At 42.5% G+C, this 17073-nt stretch overlaps 1 long non-coding RNA gene across 1 annotated transcript; it reads right to left on the bottom strand.

The window, feature by feature from the left end:
- Positions 1 to 12081: 12081 nt before the first annotated feature.
- LOC127688064 (uncharacterized) lies at positions 12082 to 12799 on the bottom strand. Its single transcript, XR_007978530.1, has 2 exons — positions 12581 to 12799; positions 12082 to 12479 (listed from the first exon to the last, which is right to left on the bottom strand). It is a non-coding gene; the product is annotated as an uncharacterized LOC127688064 (long non-coding RNA).
- Positions 12800 to 17073: the final 4274 nt, after the last annotated feature.

The raw sequence follows: 17073 nt of genomic DNA, 5'->3' as shown, positions 1-17073 counted from the left end.
TTTTTTTTTTTTTTTATTCTGTCCTTAAACCTTCTTTTTTTTTTTTTTTTTTTTTTTTTTGGTTTTTTGGTTTTTTGGATTTGTTTTTTTCAAATATATTTTTCAAGAAATATATATATTTCTCTATATAGCCCTGGCTGTCCTGGAACTCACTCTGTAGACCCAGGCTGGCCTCGAACTCAGAAATCCTCCTGCCTCTGCCTCCCAGAGTGCTGGAATTACAGGCGTGAGCCCAGCAGTCCTTAAGCCTTTATAAGGACAAATGTGTTCAAGTTGAGAAAGTTTAGGTGTGACGAATTGTGGCCTGTGAAACAAAATAGGCCCAAGTGCTTAGTTTGTAAATGAGACTTTATCAAGGCATACCTGCAGGAATTCATTGGTATATTATATGTGTCTCCTTTACACTTTATTTTGTGTACATGTGTACAGTGCACATGCAAGGTCAAAGAACAACTTTTGGAAATAAGTTCTCTCCTTCTACCTAGTGGGTCCCAGAAATCAAACGTAGCACAACAGGCTTGGCACAAGCAGTTTACCCGCTGAGCCGTCTCACCAGTTCCAAAGGAACTGTTTATAATTTACACTAGAGTCCTTGGGGCTTTCCCTGGACATTTCTGTTCTTTTCTTTTTTTAAGATTTAATTGTTTTGTGTAAGTACACTGTCACTGTCTTTAGACACACCAGAAGAGGGCATCAGATCCCATTACAAATGGTTGTGAGCCACCATGTGGTTGCTGGGGATTGAACTCAGGACCTACTGTAAGAACAACCACTGCTTTTAACTATTGAGCTATCTCTCCAGCCCCTAAACATTTCTTTAATGGCATAGTCAGAAACAGTGAAAGAGAAGGTGATGGGTTACTAACAGAGATGCCCCCAAAGCTGCGGAGGATAGGTATTAAGGTGGTGGCCAGAGGACATGCAGGTGAAAGTCATAGAGACACTTTGATGTGCCAGAGTCCTTTGATTCTCAAACCGTCTCCCCTCATAACTATTGTGGGGATTGCATTTGGGGTTCCTCGGAAGTTTCTGTCAGGTAAGGAAGGGGAAATTGGAAGAAGGAGCCATTTGGAAAACGCTGCCTTCGTTCCTTGTCCTTTTCCTTTGTTTTTTTATTTTTGCTTTTCTGTCTTTTAGGTTTCCTGGATATGTTCATGGTTGCTACATCTAAGTGATTCTAGTGCCACAACAATTATGCTTGCAAACAATGATATCTTTTAGCAAAAATGAACAAAATAGGTCTGGCGTGGTGGCTGGCACATCCCTTTCAACTCAGGGCTCAGGAGGCAGAGGCAGAGGCAGAAGGATCTCTGTGAGTTCAAGGCCAGCTTGGCCTTATGAAGCAAGTTCCAGGACAGACAGGGCTGTATACAGAGAAATCCTGTCTTCAAAACCAAAACCAAACCAACCAACCTAACAAAAATGTACAAAATAAATTACAGCCTGGTAACCTGAGACTAACACCACAGTCACAGCAGAAAGTAGGTAACATCAGATTCCTGTTTTCTAAATGGAATCATTCAAATGGTCATGCAGTGAATGTAGAAGTTAATCATGCTGATTAACTAATCTCTTAACTAATATAAAAATTACCAATTTAATAATTTTTTCTACCGTGTGTATGTGTGTGTGTGTTGTGTATGTGTGTAGTGTAGACAGGGTCTCACGCTGTAGCCCTGGCTTCTCTGGAACTAGATATGTTGACCTGGTTGGCCTGGAACTCACAAAGACTCCCCTGCCCCCGCCCCCACCCCAACCCCCACCCCCCTGCCGCCCCCACCCCTGCCATAGAGCAGTGGGATTAAACATATGTGCACTTACCCTTCTTTCTCTTTTACGTTTTATGTGAAGCTTCTTTATTTAGAACAAAATGTTCAGCAGTTAATTTATTTTATGTCTATGAATGTCCTGCCCGTATGTATATATGAGCACCAAATGTATGTCTGCTGCACAAAGAAGTCAGGGGAGAGTATCTGAGGATTTAGAACTGGAGTTACAGGTAGCTGTGAGCCACCACATGGGTGCTGAGAATTGAACCACTGAGCCATCTCTCCAGCCCCTTTGTGAAGCTTCTTAAGATTTGCAAACTGAGGTTTAATCCTTTGTTAGCTTCAGTTCTGAGCTGTAGACTATTTCAGAGACAGGATCAGAAAATGGAGCATGTAGTTAAATAATAGTAGAGTAATTACTATGTGCTTGTCAGTATGCTGTGGGCTTAAAATATAACCTTCAGGACAGACCAGCAAAGGAGGGGGTGTTATCCCCCATTCCAGAGATAAGAGACTACTGTACAAAAATTTAAGCCATTTGTTCCTGATAACACAGCTTAAGGGACAGAGTCTCCTCAGACTTAAGTCTTGTTGACTACGAAGCAGACTTTAGAAGGAGAGACTTCTCACAAACTGTGGGTGTGCGTATGATCTTAAATATTAAATCTAGTAAGACAGCATGGCTGTAATGCATCAGATCTGCCCGCCCACGTTGTAAGCGCCCGTGTGAGCGGCTAAAGACAGCATTTGGAAAGGCGGGGACGTAGCTGTATATAGGGAGGCTCTCCCTCCAACAGCAGGGAGTTGGCAATGTCCAGAAGTGAGCAGACATTGCTGCTCACGTGTCAGGTGGACCCCAGAGCCTGACTCAAGAGGAAGGGTTGACGGTGGGGTCTGCTGAGGAGCAGGAAAGCAAACTGTCGCTCTCTCCTCTCCAGCGTCCTGAGAGCAAGTAGCGTTGTACTCACGGGCTTGCTTCTGTATGTCATCAAGAGACTGTTGTGTTTGTGTGGCAAGTTGCTTTTTTTTTTTTAATTCTATTTATTCTATTAATTTCATACCTGTATATAATGTATCTTGAGCATATCAAACCCAAATCTCTCCTATCCTACCTAGACTCTTCTAAGATTTTCTTTATTTCATGTCCATTTCATTTATTCCTACTACTACTACTACTACTACCACTATATTCTTAGTCATATACTAGTTGGAGTTTAGCAGTATAGTAGTAGTATTTTGTTTTTTTGAGACAGGGATTTTCTGTGTAACAGCCCTGGCTGTCCTAGAACTCGCTCTGTAGACCAAACTGGCCTCAAACTCACAGAGATCTGCCGGCTTCTGCCTCCACCTGACTGTGGGGCTAAAAGGTATGCACCACCATGCCAGGCTTCTTTTAAATACCACACTGAGTCCAGTTAGTGATGTCTGCGTGTTCATGGACGCAGGGCCATAAATCAGAGCACAGGGCAATCTGCTGATGGCCAAACCCCAAAGAAAAATGACTCCTCCTCCCCCAGCAGCCATCAGTTGTCAAGAGTCCCTCTGGTCAGGGTGACCTCGAGACCCTGTCTGCACTGAGAGGTTGCCTATCTAGATCTCCAGTGGGTCTAGTCCAAGTCACCGTAGCTGCTGTGAGTTCACAATTGCCATGGCCCCGCCACGTCCAGAAGACAGCATTTCCCCACATTCCTCCTCATTTCTCTGCCTCTGGCTTTCTTTGTGCTCCGACCTAACTGTTCTCCGAGCTTGGAAGGGAGTGTGTGATCTAAGTATCCATAGTTCTAGCATTTTGACCACTTATAAGTCTCTGCATTAACTGCTGCCCGCAGCAAATAAACTTCCCTGACCAAGTCTGAGAGCAGCACTAGTCTGTGGGTCTAAATATAAATATTTAGAAGACAGTTGATGTGTCCATTTAACAAAACCGCCATAGTAGTTTGCTCTTCCTGGGCAGGCAATAGGCTTTTGGTCAGGCTTATAGTACCATTTTAAAGAGTATTTCTTTATGTGTGTTAATGTGTATGAAGAGAGCATGCATGCATGTGTCCTGTTGTCTGTGTGAAGGTCAGGGCAACTTTGAAACCTTCTACCTTTTGAGGCAGGGTTCTCCTCGTTTCGGCAGTTGTACTGCGTGCTCCAGGGTAGCTGGCCCTTTAGCTCCCGCGAGATTCTCCTGTCTCCCATTTTCCTGAGCTCTCTCATTGCGGATGCTTGCCACCGCACGGAGCTTTTGCAGGGGTTCTCGGGTTGGAGTCCTTTGGCTCACCTGGGCTTCTTATCCACTGAGTCATCCCTCAGGGTTCACAGTTGCTCTTTTTCAACAGCCGCAGAGGAGAAGCTGATTTCCGAACGTTTAATGGCTTCGTCTTGTCTTTGCTTGGAGAGGGGCCAGATGCGGTCCCTCACTGTTGTGTATTTGGCCGGAAGTCATGGGCATGCCCTGTCATGCTCCAGTCTATTTATTTTTCTTCTTTCATCATATTTTGCATTAAGTATACTCATCAAGTTATGCATAAGGAACATTTACTGTGCATAATATTTAAAGAACACAGGGGGAAAAATAAAATGAAGTTCAGATTTAACTTTCAAAGGTTTATGTGGGATAGAAGAAAACCACACTTTTTAATGGAAATCATCTTTGCGCCAAGGGGGAAAAATGACTATTTTTAAGAGATGAAAAAAAAATCCCTAAAAATTTAAAATATATTTTAGAAAAAAAAATCTGTGTAACATGTTCTGAATTTGACCTACTGTTAGTTGGACTATATAACAGGACTTTAATGTCAAAAAGTGTGTAAAGGTTTATAGAAAGGCTTATTTTACTTTAGAGCTAATCAGACAGTAACACAGAGAAACTGACCCTAAAGTATCGGAGTCCACCCCCACTTCACTCCCTCCCCACAACTTCTGAGCTAAAATCTAAAGAAAGGGGAAGGGAAGGCAAGCCAGGAAGTGAGTAAGTGAGTAACCACAACGTTCTTCCAGAGGCTGTGACTTGAGTGCTGCGTGGTGAATTATCTGAGGAATCCAGCTTGCTATCAATGGATGAAAAATTCATTTCTGTTTTACAAATCTTCTAAAGCCAGGATTCATATATTCTGCCAAGACATTTTACTAAAAAACACAGATATTAAAAGTAGTAAATACCTATGTGCTTCCTGTTGAAAAAAAGTGGAGTAATTAAAAGCGTGGGTGACAGTCAGTGTCTCTGTGTATATATTTATTTAGCTATAGGTAACCCATAGTGATTCTTAATCTGCTATTCAAACAGGTTTTTTTTTTTTGAGGTTAACATCTGATGACTCATTTGACACTGGTAGCTATTGACACATGGTATTTCTGCTTGTTACATGAGGTGTGTGTGTGTGTGTGTGTGTTTCCTGGGAATTGAACCCAGGGCCTCTTGCTCACTAGGTCGTCACTTACCACAGAATACAAACCTAACATTTTAATACGTGAAACTCAATTGATAATCAAGCCTGTGAGTAAAGATGGGCGTGTGTGTGTGTGTGTGTGTGTGTGCGTGCGTGCGTGTGTGTGTGTGTGTGTGTGTGTGTGTGCCTGCCTCAAGCTTACATGGGTGCAATTGTGTGAGAACAGTTTAGCCTCCAGAGGCTGACTGGATATTTTCCTTTTTGACAATGTCTTGCTATGTAGTTCTAGTTGGTATGGTAAGAACTATGCAGCCCAGGGTAACCCTGAACTCAAAGCAATCCTCCTGTTTTAGATGTTCCCCCCAAAAGAATTGTGGTAATGTTATTTTTCTTCAAACTACACAAGATATATAAACACCCGTTCTTTGACTGAATGGAAGGAGGGTCAAGGAGGAGCCTGAAAACCCAGAAGGGGTTTAAATGCATTTGTTCAGTCACTTGAGTCGGTCCTGTGTGCAGTTGCTATGGTGAGGCTCCTGCCAACATCAGTGGGTGCTTGGAATCGAATGTGGCCCCTCTGCAAGAGCAGCAAGTGCTCCTAACCTCTGAACCATTGCTCCAGTTCCTCTCGTGTGTGTGTGTGTGTGTGTGTGTGTGTGTGTGCGTACACGCAAATGCCACAACCACTCAAATCTCCACAGTGTGTGTAGAGATCAGGACTACTTTCAATGTCTAACCTCTCCCACCATGACTTCTGGGGACTGAACTCAGGCTTGCCCAGCAAGCACCTGCTGGGTCGTCTGTCTCAAAGCTGCTATATTCACCATTTAGATGCCGAAGAAAACAGCAAGTGTCATCATGGAAGAGCTTTTTAAAAATCCCTGATGATCTTGTGAGGTGAATTCTAATGTATTTGAGAAACTTTTTGGAAAAAAAAAGGTTACCATTGTTGCATTTAATAATTGACAATCAGAATATAAAAATGAGACCAGTCAATATTCTTGATCATTAAATCTATTATTTATTTATTTATTTATTTATTTATGTATTTTTGAGGCAGAGTCTTGTTATATGTGAGCTGGCCTAGAACTTTTTGTTTGTTTGTTGTTGCTGTTGCTTTTGAGACAGGGTCTTGTCTTTAAGGGAGCTGCTTTCTTCTCAGTACTGGGATTATAGGTTTGTACCACCACACCCAGCTTTAAAAGTATTTACCTTTTTTTTTGTTGTTGTTTTTGGATTTGGTTTTTTTCGAGACAGGGTTTCTCTGTATAGCCCTGGCTGTCCTGGAACTCACTCTGTAGACCAGGCTGGCCTCGAACTCAGAAATCCGCCTGCCTCTGCCTCCCAGGGTGCTGGGATTACAGGCGTGCGCCAACACTGCCTGGTTTATGAATTTTTTTTAAGAATTAATTTATTTTATGTATGTGGGTACACTGTTGTCTTCAGACACACCAGGAGAGGGAATCAGATTCCATTACAGATGGTTGTGAGCCGCCATGTGGTTGCTGGGAATTGAACTCAGGACCTCTGGAAGAGCAGTCAGCACTCTTAACTGCTGAGCCATCTCTCCAGCCCCGGAACTGTATTTTCTTAAGTGTTTTGTTTGTTTGTTTTGAGACAGGGTCTGTTAGTCTCAGTGTGTAGCTCTGGCTAGCCTGGAGCTCACCATGTAGACCAGGCTGGCTTGGAACTTACAGGAATTCACCTGCCTTTGCCTCTCAAGGGCTGGCATAAAAGGCGTGCATCATCAAGCCCAGTATGTTTTCCTTTATTATTGCGTGAACTTCCCGAAGTACTTGAAATGAACAGGAGTTCTCCAGCCTGGGCTCAGCCTAGAACACAGTAGCACCCAATTCCAAAAGTCTTTGGGCAACAGTTGCATGGGTTGTTACTGTATTACCTTTAAAAAAAAAATCTGAAATTGAAATTTAACAGTGTCCTGTTATCTTAGAACTTACTATAGGAAATAAAGTCAGCAAAACCATGCAAAGTGTCTAGACCAATGTTGGTGCTTGCAAGTACTCAATAAACATTAATCTTTGTTTTTAGAACACTCTCATTTGACAAATGGTGGGAAACTCGGGTTAAATAATTTGCATGATCATTCCACACATAAAAAGCAGTCAATCTGGATTGGAAAACGCTGCAGCTAGTTTAGGGAGAAGTTTAGCATATCTTTGGAATGCTATCTCAGAGTTACCTTATGATCTGGTAATTAAGTCCGCCCACTGGCTGGGGTGGGATTTAGCAGCGCTGTAGCTATCAGGAGGTGGGAGTCACTCGACCTCGGAGGATGCTTACTTAGAGTGAGATGGTTATCTGCCCAAATCAGGACAGAGGGTTGCACTGTGCTCCACTCTGATAAATTACTCATCTGTTTATAGAGAAGTACACAATAAATTTATTAAAACTAGAACTTAGCACTGCCCCTTTTCTAGTTTTAGCAAAGGAGACTAAAATGCTTATAACAATGTAAACATACTGCAGTTGAAGAATTGAAATCTTTTGGGGGGATTTTTATATTTTTATGTTTTTTATATCTTTGTTTTAGTTTGTTTTGTTTTTTGTTTTGCTAACTATCTGGCTTGCCTGCTACTATGTAGCCTAGGCTGGCCTTGGACTCTTGGCAATTTTCCTGGATTAGCCGGCCCCCCAAACACTGAGATTACAGGTGTGTGCACCACAGCCACCTAGAAACTTTGTTTAATAGCAGCTGCGTGCTGTAACTTTGGGCAGATCTACATAGAGCAGGTAGGAGAGGCCAGCTGCTAGGAGGAGCCCAGTTCTTGTAGGTGGAGAACAAAGTTAGGAGGTGGGGGTGGGGCTTAGGCTGGTTGTAATAACAGGGCAGTGCAGACGGGTTTGGGATATGAAATGAGATGCGAATGAGCTTGTGAGAGCTACCTAGCTGGCAATCTGGGTAATGAGTACACACACACACACACACACACACACGGAGGCGAGAAAACCATAGGCAACTGTGACCGTGTGTGCAACTGTGACCGTGTGTGCAGCTGTGACCGTGCGTGCAGCTGTGACCGTGCGTGCAGCTGTGTGACCATGCAGCTATGAAACGCCAGTCAATGTGGCATAGCTAATTCCAACAGCAACCAGTTTGACCTATGATAGAATAACTTCATTCATAGTTGAGATGGGAGTAGGATGTCCAGTGGAACATTCTGGTATATGTAGATGACGCTAGAAGACCGTGTGTCTGGGGGTTGAATTTTGGAGGAAAATGTGAATTTCTAGGCAAAATTACACCTTTCATTTTACCTTCCCTGGGCAATCTAATTTCCTTACAAGACTGAAGCTACCTTTGGTGATGACGTTAGTTACCATGTTTATTTCTAAGCCCTACACTGGTGACAGCCGTCACTTTTTGATTATCTCAGTGGAGATTTTTTTTCTTAAGAAGGAAGACTGGCTTGTAGCCTAGAAAGGCCTTGAATTTTCTTTTTCTTTTTCTTTTTTTTTTTTTAAGTTTGTTTATTACACATAAGTACACTGTAGCTGTCTTCAGACACACCAGAAGAGGGCGTCAGATCTCATTACAGATGGTTGTGAGCCACCATGTGGTTGCTGGGAATCGAACTCAGGATCTTTGGAAGAGCGGTCAGGGCTCTTAACTGCTGAGCCCCCATTCTTGTGCCTTAACTTCTCAAGAGCTGGGGTTCCCGACTTGACTCAGTGGTAGCTTCTAATCTGTATATCTAAGACTGTTTTTGTCTTGTCCTACTCAGTCTAGGGCGGGGGTGGGGTGGGGTGCGGAGACACGATTTTGCTTTATAGCCCTAGAACTTGCAGCAATCCTCCTGCTTCAGCCTTCTGTACCAACATACCCCATTTTACTTCATAGCCTCATCTTGTTTAGTGGCAGCAACATCCTGGCTGATTAGATAGATCCTATGATTTGCCTGTGGTCGCTTCTTGACTCCTGAATCCTGTGTTCATCAATCTGAGAAAGTCTGGTACACTCAGTGCCGCTGTTTTTTAGGCTTCTATCACTGCTCATCTGATTTTTTTTTGTTGTTTGTTTCTGTAATTATTTTACTTATTACTGAAACAGGAAAAAAATTCAGCATCAGGTTCTTCATGTTAGCTTCATAAGACTAAAGAGTTGGTCATTAACATAGCTATGACACTCTACAACTAAAGTTAACAATTTTGCTGCAACCATGTTTCCTGAGAAACATAAGACTAAACCAGGTTTGACAGTGCAGGCCTGTGATTACAACTACTCACAAGGCTGAGGCAGGAGGATGTCAAGTTCAAGGCTGTCTGCATCATAGAGGCAGTTCAGAGCCAGCCTTGACAATTTAGAGCCCACGTCTAAAAACTGTACTGGAGATGCAGTTCCACAGTAAAGGACTTGCCTAAATGCCCCAAGTTCAATAGAAACTTTAAAAAAACTCTTCAAAGTTACACATTGATAAATATTGTCATATTAAAATACTTAAGAGTTGAGTGCATTACCCATATTTCAAGCCTGGTTTACTTAGTGAATTCTAGGCTAGGCAGGGCTAAAGCAAGGCCCTGTCACTGCTAACCAAATACTCCACCACCAAACAAGCTATATCCCCAATTCTAATTCATATTTTAAATGTATGGGGTGCTTTGCCAACATGCCTGTGCCCCACATATGTGTCTGTGGAGGCCAGAAGAAGGTGTTGGGTCCTTTGGGATTGTAATTACAGTTATTAGCTGCTATGTGGTTGGGTTTTGTTTTTAGGATTTATTTATTTATTTTACAGGAGTACACTCTAGCTATCTTCAGACACACCTGAAGAGGGCATCAGATACCATTGCAAATGGTTGTGAGCTGCCTTGTGGTCGCTGGTAATTGAACTCAGGACCTCTGGAAGAGCAGTCAGAGCTCTGAACCACTGAGCCATCTCTCCAGCCCAGCCTTTTAAATTTCTTAAAGATACTTAACTGGAAGGTTTCTGTAGTAAAGTACAAATTGATTTTAATTTGGTGAGAAGACAGAGGGAAATGCCTGATTAGAGTTCTTTGAGGACTTTTTGTTCCTAGATTTTTACCAAATTGGCAGTTTTGGGATGGGGTGTACTTCTTGGGGATGTCGTTAAGTGAGTTCACCACTCATCTGTTCATCTTCAGCTCCGAGAGGGTGGAAGCCGGTGCCAGATGTGGGGCTCAGCCCCTTCTTAATACTCACCAAAGAAATGATGCTAACTCTAACCAGGAGCAGGCACCCGGCACGCTGCTATAGCGAACAGTCCCTCTACTGCTCAATCTTGCTTGCCCTTGAAAACAGGAGAGCACTAACTTCTCAACCAACGTGCCCCAAATGTTTATTTCCAATTGTGTATACTCTGGTGTTTATACTCCGTTCTGTGTGATCGTAAAAGGAAATTCTTGACTTTTTGTACATGACTTCGACGCAGATTAACTCGAAAACACTATACAACACTTAACAGGGGGATTTCTGCTGCTCTGGCCATTTCTCCTACTCCCTGCGGGACGGGCAACTTTCTCACATTTTGTTGCATAGTTCCGGTTTTTTTTTTTCCTTTCCACTGGTCTTGCCTCTCAGGATGCTATAACCTCCATTCCACTTGGATCTGTGCCACCTGTTTGGTTATTTCCCAATCCAATTTTCCAGTCAGCAGCCTTTCCAACTCCCTCTCCTTGTACTAACCTGCCTTACCATAGACATCTTCCTTTGATCAACCCATGAGTCGCAAAGGATCCTGGGCTTAGTTTACCCTACCTAAGGTTATCCTCCTGATTATTTTTTTCTTCTGTTAAAATTTTTCGAGTCTCGATTTTTCATCTTTGAATTACTTTTCCTAATCTTAAAAGGTGGAAATTGTAAAAATGAATTATGATTGTTAAGCGCAAATGCAAGAGGAAAATATTTCTATCATGAAAATGTTTTCTTGGCATGAAGATAAATTTCATTGCATTATAAAATCTATAGACATAATTTTAAATGATACTGTTTGTTTGACATTTAAATTTACAGTGTTATTATTTTCTGTCACGAACTCACCCCACCCCTTCTCAATGTTGACACAATACCAAATTTCTTTCTAAGACCATTTAATCAATTTTTGTCCAGAGTGACAGAGCAGCAGTGACAGTTTTCTTGCATTTTTCTAGGACTGTGTCTTTCCCCCTAAGCTTCTAGCCAAGGCCTACCTGTAGCCCAGGCTGGCTCTGAACTTTATTACATGTAGGCTGATTTTACACTCCTGCAACTTTCCTTAGTAACAGAGTTCTTGAAAGACATCCCCGGCTGGGCGGTGGTGGCGCCCGCCTGTAATTCCAGCACTCTGGGAGGCAGAGGCAGGTGGATTTCTGAGTTCGAGGCCAGCCTGGTCTACAGAGTGAGTTCCAGGACAGCCAGGGCTACTGGGCTACTATACAGAGAAACCCTGTCTCGAACAAATCAAATCCAAAAAACCAAAATAAATAAATAAATAAATAAATAAATAAATAAAATTAAAAAATTTAAAAAAATAAAAAAATAAAAAAGACATCTCTGATGCACTCTTTTACTGCGTAGTGTCAGACCTTAAGAGCACTATAGAATGTATCTGCTCCAGCCCTCTCTTCATTCAAATGGAGAAACAAGGTTTGTGAGATGTCCTTGCCTCATTACAACAGTGACAGGGTGGGGCCTGGGTTTAGATTTGTTTTCCTATTTTTTTTCCTTAATGAGTCTTGAAAATGGGATACAATTGTGTATGCTATATCTGTGGTCCCAGAGACTGGATTCAGAACATTGCACATAAGCACACTTTCTATCCTTTAGCATAAATGCAGGTTTTTAGAATAAATTGCCAGACTGGAAAATGTTATAGTTGCCCCCTTTTCTCTCTTTTGTTTTCTCTTTAATTTTCATGCACAGTTTATCAGTTAGAATGTCTATCTAACTGCAAACTTGAAAAAAATTACTCAACTGACTGTAATTCAACTTACATAAGAATTTCAATATATTTATTATATAATGTTACATAATAAATAATCCCCAAAATGTAATGAATAGAATAATGGTAATGTATCATCTCTCATGTTCTTTGGAGTTCAAGAATTCAAGGTAACTTGGCTAGGTGACTCTGTCCCAGGATGCTGGCGGGCTCGTTGGTGTAGCGGCTCAGACTCATGCTTGGCAAGCAGACACTAGCCTTTGGCAGGCAGCCTCAGTTTCTCTCCACAGGGGCTGCCCCGCAGCCCTCCCAGGTGGCAGCTCACTTTCCCCAAGCAGAGCAAGCCAAGCAACAGTCGAAGTCTTTCTATAAGGTAGCATAAGGGGGTGGTAGCTCTGGCTTGGAATCCTACCACTTGGGAGACTGAGGCAGGAGGATTGCTGTAAATTCAAGGGCAGCGTGAGTTATACGAGAACCTGTTTCATAAAACAAAACAAAGCAAAAACAACAAAACAAGAACAAAAGAAAAAGAAGAACCCACCTTCACCTCTGTGCCTTTCCATTATCACACGGGTGAGGCCCGATTCATCGCTGGAGATATCTACCCAAATGTGAATAGCAGCAGTTTGGGTTCCTGGGGACCTCACTCCAGCCATATTTATTTTATATATTACACTCATTGTCTTCAGACACAACCGGAGATGGCATCGGATGCCCATTACAGATGGTTGTGAGCCACCATGTGGTTGCTGGGCATTGAATTCAGGACCTCTGGAAGAGCAGTCAGTGCTCTTAACTGCTGAGCCAGCTCTCTGGTCCCCTGGGGACCCTCTTACTTTCTGGCTACAATGATAGGAAACAGCTGCTGGTTGGGGACTCTTATCTAAGTCATTCTGGACCTTGACCCCCTCTTAGCTTTCACCATCCCTGGCTGTTTTAGTCAGTGTTCTATTGCTGATAAAAGACAGCATGATCAAGGAAAACTCTAAAGGACACCGTTTGGTTGGGTCTTGTTTACCTTCTGAGGTTTAGTTCATTGCCATCGGGGCAGGAAGCCTGTAGCATGCAGGCAGACACGGAGCTGGAGAAGCAGCTTTAGAGTTCTACATCCTGAGCCACAGGCAGCAGGACCCCCAATGACACACTTCCTCCAACAAGGCCACACCCTTCTAATTCCTGTCAAGGAGTGCCACTCAGCCTTTGGGGACTATTCCAATCAAACCACCAAACACTTGGAAAACCTTTGTCCATTTTGTGCAGTGTAGCTCTAGGACATGCAGCTGTTGCCTTTAGAGATAAGGCAGGAATGTGGGGAAAGGCACTAGTATACGTCCACTATGCCCTATCAACTAGAAAAGGTATGTGCCATGACCGCTGGAGGCTGTCAGAGCATCCAGAAAATGGAGACACTAACTTTGATACCTTATCAGGCAGAGTGCAGGTAGGGGAAGAGTCTTGGCCTCCTTGGCTGGCCAGTTGGTTCTCTTCTGCTCTAGGGAGCTTCTGCCATTATCTTACTGAATGGGACACTTTATAACATCTGATGTTAAATGGATGCCCATTGCATATCATACATTCTAATAGGCATTTGAGGACATCTGAGATGGTTTTTTTATTTGGTTGTTTGGCTGGTTGGTTGTTTTTTTCGAGACAGGGTTTTTCTGTGTAGCCCTGGCTGTCTTGGTCACTCTGTAGACCAGGTTGGCCTTGAACTCAGAAATCCGCCTGCCTCTGCCTCCCAAGTGCTGGGATTAAAGGTGTGTACCACCACTGCCCGGCTAAGATGTTTTTAAAAGACAAATAATGGAGTGCCCAGTTTGAAGGACCCAAATGCCACAGCTGGATGTGCAACAGAGGGATGTCTGCTGAACACGTTACATTTAGGCATTTGGTATAATACACATATGGTGTTCTACATTTGTTTGAGTGGTTTTCTAGTTTTTTTTTTTTTTTTAAACAGCTGTAAAGTCTATCTTAGTTTTTGAGCCAGAATCTCGTTATGCAGCTTCAGCTGGCCTTGACACCATGCTTCTCCTGACTTGTTTCTTTAGTGTGAGACCCCTAGGTTTGTGCCACCGTGCCCTGCTGTGAATTCTGCTTTCTATATAAATGGAGGCCCCAGACCTCGAACATGCTCAGCAACTGCTCTGCCCCTGAGCTGCATTCCCAGCCTCTACCAGCAACTGTCTAGACCATATTTGCTGCTGACTGAGATATAGACATTGTCATTGTCATTGAGGAATTCATAATCTAATCATGGAGGAAGTGATTACATTCACAAAAGGTTTCAGGTCTCCTGTCTGTGTGTAAGGGGGACACTTAAGCAAAAGAAATGTTGCACACATTTTATTTTGGAAAAAAGTGGAGGATAATATATGAATTTGATAATTTAACATCAATTCTTAGGACTATAAAGATCAACTCTCGGGCTGGGGACATGGATCAGAGGACAAAGTGCTTGTCAGACAAGGATGAAGACCCGAGTTCAAATCCCCAAACCCACAGAAAGCTGGGACAGCAGTATGCGTCTGTAATCCCATTGTTCTCACGTCAACAGAACCTACAGATATAGAGGTGGAAATGGAAAATACCTGACTTTTAGGGGAAAGTCTGAGAGTTTCTTATAAAATGAAAAATACACTTCTGTAAGTTAATGGTAGTCATATTCTTGGTTCGGATCTAATGAATATATTATCATATAGTAAAAGTACAGTGAGAAGCTGCAGATAGATAGCAAACCATCAGCCAATCAGGGCTCAGAGCATGAGCTCTGACTGGGAAACTTGAGGCACTCTGCTAGAGATCTATTAATTAATTAATTAATTAATTTTGATTTTTTTTAAGACAGGGTTTCTTATTTATTTATTTTGTTTTTTTTTCGAGACAGGGTTTCTCTGTGTAGCCCTGGCTGTCCTGGAACTCACTCTGTAGATCAGGCTGGCCTCGAACTCAGAAATCTGCCTGCCTCTGCCTCCCAAGTGCTGGGATTAAAGGCATGTGCCACCACTGCCCACCTAAGGATCTTTTTAAATAACAATTTTAAAATACTGTTTTTATTTTGTGTATATGGAGTTTTGCCTGTACGTGTATGTGTGTGCACTGTATGCATGCCTGGTGTCTGCTATGGCCAGAAGAAGGTGTCAGATCTTTTAGAACTGGCATAACAGATGGTTTGAACCACCATGTGGGTGCTGGTGATCGAACCCGGGACTTCTGGAAGAGCAGCCAATGCTCTTAACCAGTGAACCATCTCTCCAGTCCTCAGCTATAGTTCTAGATTGGGAGTCCTAGGCAGAGAGTTTCTTTTCTTCATCCTATCTGGAGATGGGTTTCTGAGCTCCTCCATCCCACCACAGATATTTTTATATTACAGCGTAAACAGTAGCAATGTCTGTGAGACATGGATTATTTACTAGCTGTTCTCAAGGACACAATGTTTTCACTCTTGGGCTGTGTTGCTGTTCTCTTTGCTTCCTGTCACAGTTAAGGGGACATGACCCAAGTAAAAGTTTTGGAGAAGGTTTTGGATAGAAGACTTGAAATAAACAAGTTGGAACTCGGGACACGAGGGCCCTCCTCATTTCTACAGTCTGCTTTCAATAAGCTTTTATAGCACATGACAATTTACCGATGCAATCATACCCATTTCAACTTGTGATGCAGAAAGATGAGACCATGTTAATAGAAAAAAAAAACCTTCCAGAAAGTGCTTAAAGAACTTTACTTAGAAGGCTCAATCTAAAAATAATGCATGTGCCCATCATTAGAGGATGCATAAATACCCTGTGGTCTGTGCATCAATCAATAGGAAATGGATAAATACCTTGTGGTCTACATAGCCATCAATGGAGGATGGATAAATACCTTGTGGTCTGTTTTGTTTTTGTTTTTGTTTTTCACAGCAGACCACATCATTAATAAACAGTAACACATCACTGTCATGTAAAGCAACATGAATACATTTAAAAAACAGTGTAACAAAAGAAGTCTTACACAAGAGTACATGCATCATGTTTACGTTTATATGTAATCCCAGAATAGGGAAAACTAATTTATGGTGAATTATCAGGGGGTAACAGCAGGTACTGAAGGCATGAAAGTGTGGATTAACTAGGAACACACGGAGGAACTTTTGGAAGGAGTGATAATGTTCCATATTTTGATAGGGGCTTGCCTTACATGGGTGCATTTGTTGAAACCCAGCAAACACATGCTTAAATTATGTTTATCATGGTATGTGAAATTCACAGAAGGCTATAAGCAAATATTAAATTCTTGTTCATACACTGCTTGCCTAGCATTACAAAAGAAAAATAACTGATTTCATAGACCATCACTGACGTGATTAGAGACAAGTCCACAGATGTCTCAGGGAGAGTCATGAGGGACAAGGAATGGTTAGTGTAATAGGACAACTGGAAGGAAAAGATAATGGTTGGATGCAGGCAGGAGCCACGAGGTATCCATTGTAAACATGCGCCCCAGCCCCCAGGGATAAAATCTGGAGTCTCACACAAGCTGAACAAATACTCACAAAAACTACACCCCAGTGACACACTTCCCCTAGCAGGGCCTCCTCCTCCCTTCTCCAAACAGCCACCAACTATACACTAAATATTCAAATTCAAAATATTCTAAAGATGTAGGGGACACCTCATTCAAACCGTCACAAAAGTTGAGACTAGATCCTGGACGATTCCTAGCACTGAAGCGTTTTAGGGCAGGGTGGTTTAACATTGGTGTGTTTTGATATATTTTGCCTTGGTGGCATGTCCATTATGGGCGAGACCATGACTTAGCAATCTCCCAGAAAGATGGAGGTCAGTTATAGAGACGCCACAGAACACCAGAATCGGTACATCAGTAACACTGTTCATCTGACCATCGGATCTACCCACTTTTTATTTAACTAGCTTGGAAGTCAACAGCCTACTAGAGCAAGAGTATGGAGAAATATCTTCACACTCCCAGAAATGTCTTGCTACACCTGGCCCATGCTAGTTATTTCTGTGGCCAAGGCTTGGGGTTGATGCG

Source organism: Apodemus sylvaticus, chromosome 6, assembly GCF_947179515.1.
Source record: "Apodemus sylvaticus chromosome 6, mApoSyl1.1, whole genome shotgun sequence".
NCBI lineage: Eukaryota > Metazoa > Chordata > Mammalia > Rodentia > Muridae > Apodemus > Apodemus sylvaticus.
Note: the sequence above shows the minus strand (reverse complement) of the source record. Positions and strands in the feature narration are given on the sequence as shown.